The sequence below is a fragment of the Trachemys scripta genome, chromosome 3, assembly GCF_013100865.1.
Source record: "Trachemys scripta elegans isolate TJP31775 chromosome 3, CAS_Tse_1.0, whole genome shotgun sequence".
Lineage (NCBI taxonomy): Eukaryota > Metazoa > Chordata > Testudines > Emydidae > Trachemys > Trachemys scripta.
Window position 1 is genome coordinate 164,625,973 of NC_048300.1, and position 2,761 is coordinate 164,628,733.

Below are 2,761 nucleotides of genomic sequence, written 5' to 3' on the forward strand. Positions count from 1 at the left end.
TTGTGGACCCCTTAGACGTAGTCTGTGGACGCCCAGAGGATTGCAGAACACAGGTTGAAAACCACTTCACTACATCTTGGTAGGCTTTGTAGGTAAGAATAAAATTGATTTAATAAACAAAGAAGCAAAAAAATACAATAAAAAGTCAATGCAAAGAACACAGCACATGAGTGCTGCAATTAGAACAAGATATTTGGCTGGAGTGTTTGGATCTGTTTGAAAGGATATACACAAAGACCAGATGCTCGCTACCCTGCAAATGTCTGACCAGACATCTTCCTTATACAGAGATGTGTGACTGTGGCACAGATGAAGATCAATGTGACAATGTATCTAGCACTGGAGGCCTAGACGGAGATGACTCTAATGATGGATTTGATGAATAAATGTTTTCAGTCCTACATGTCAAGGTTAAACTCCCTGCATACCTGTGTTAAAGTATAATTTAAAAAGTTGATATTTCAATATTTTCTCAAATATATATCTACATAATTGTTTTGGGATTGTCATGATTTGGTACCATTGTGTTCATGAGAGAGAAAGGGCTTTGGAATAAAGCCGGTAGTAATCCTGCACCATATTCTTCTGGCCATATTTTACTGTTACCCCAATAGCTGTCACAACACTATACCCTCTTCTTTTCAAATGTTTCACTATTTAATTTTCTAGAGGATCCAAATAGAGCAGTGAAAAATGAAAAATTCCAGTCAACCGGACCAAAGAGCTGCCAAGTCGATTTGTATGTCCAGTATGGATTAAATATTAATGTAAGTGTACAGAACCCCATGAAAAAGACAATAAAATAGTCCCAGATTTTTCAACACATCATTCCAATTGGAAATACACACCCACCACATGTGATAAGTAAGGACCATGCGGCAGTGCTGCATAGGGGTCAGGACCCATTAGTTTGCCTTCCATAAAAAGGTATTAGCATAGCCAATCTGGAAGAGACAACAACAAAGAAAGAGAAATGAGATTGCATCTTAAAAGATAAGGCAGTCAGTGTTTTCTAGAAATAAGATCTATATACTTTCCTGTTGGGGTTAGCGTAAACTGCCATACAAACATTCTCTCAATCATATTTCTATAGAGTGCTAAGAGATTGCACATTTATATAGCACCTTTTCTCCAGCAGAATTCTAAACCACTTTGCAAACTATGTGCACACAGCATTACTTAGATGCAGCCACCTGTTGGATGGAGGAAGACAATCAAAACAGAGCACACATCACAAAAGTGCCGGGGGGGTTAGCAGGGTCTGGGAAGGCTTGGCCAACACAATCCAGGTAAAGCATGGGTCTCTGACTCCTCTAACATCTACATGCACAGACAGGACCTTCAATCTAAGTTCTCATTAAAAGTACCACAGAAGGGCTGAGGTGATCCTTAAGCCATGAAGACATACCGCTTGGAACTGATTATGGTTTGGGAAGCAGGGCTGATTTCTTTTCTCCTTACAAGTATGGCAGATCTCTTCAAGGCTGTTCTCCCTCTCTGCATCCATAGAATATACATACACATTCAGATGTGGGAGCACACATGCACATACCGTTAGTCTCCAGCAGAAATTCAATTCGTTTATATTAAGCTGTTGGAGCTGATCAGCCATTCTCATGTTACTATTTTCACTCTTTAAAAAAAATCTTTAAAAAATATAATTTAGTCACCTAATCTTTAGTCCAATGCACTACATCCCAACTAGTGAGTCTGTACACTATTTTTTAAAATATCTTCCCTTTACGTTTCTTTGCTACAAACTGGGTAAAAAAGATTAAAAAAAACATTTGGACAATATTTAAGTATTTTTAGGATGTCATCATTAAGGATTCCCAGGCCAATTCACTTCAAGTTTGGAAGAAAAATTCTTCCTTGATCCCAGAACTAATCTCCTATTTTGGAGGCCAATATTTCTTTGCAGATTTTTTTGATGGGGAGGCAACAGAGGTTTATGATGGAAACTTCTATCACCAATAATTAATACAGCAAGTTCGTACCCTTAGAAGTATCCAGAATATACAGAATGAAGGAGTGCTCATGTCAAGTAGCAGTCCCATCAGGGGTAGATAGTGTCCAGATTTTATGTTAGTTATAAGACCAAGAAGTCCACCAAAGGACAATAAATGATAAACTACCAAGAACACATCAAATATCCTGAAAACTATATTAGACACATGAACAACTACATTTTCAAGCAAGAAGATGCCAGCGGCTATTAAGCACTGAAACCAGCTCCACTTTTGCTGGGAATACACTTGGTCAACTTGAAAAACTGGATCTATGAACAAGGCTCACAACCCAGCTTCACAACTCTGAACTGCAAACAGGTCACATGTGAAATTCATATGCCAGAAGATCTGCTTTGCTGACAAAGTGCAATAACTGGCACTGATCAATGAGGACAGCCAGGGAGCTAGAAGAAATACTCCCAGGTAGCTGAAAAAATACTTCAATAGTTTATATGCCAATATCATTCCCCACACGCCTTCCTCACACAACACTAGACATTTGTTTTATGACCAATGTTTTTTACTTCTGACAAAGTTAACATTCCCGGTGAGAACAGAAAAAACTCCTGTGGACATAAACGAAGGGGGCCAGTGCTAAAGGGAGAAAAACACAACCACAACTGAGACTTACAGCTCATTTAAGCATCACTGAACCTTCATTTTTCACCTGTAGAGCCCTCTGGGTATGTCTACATTGTATTTTAAAACCCAGAGCAGTGAGTCCCTGAGCCCTGACCTACAGACTCAGGCTG

General features: G+C 39.0%; 1 pseudogene; it reads right to left on the minus strand.

The window, feature by feature from the left end:
• Positions 1-625: 625 nt before the first annotated feature.
• LOC117875515 lies at positions 626-2,474 on the minus strand (annotated as a pseudogene).
• Between the last annotated feature and the right edge of the window lie 287 nt (positions 2,475-2,761).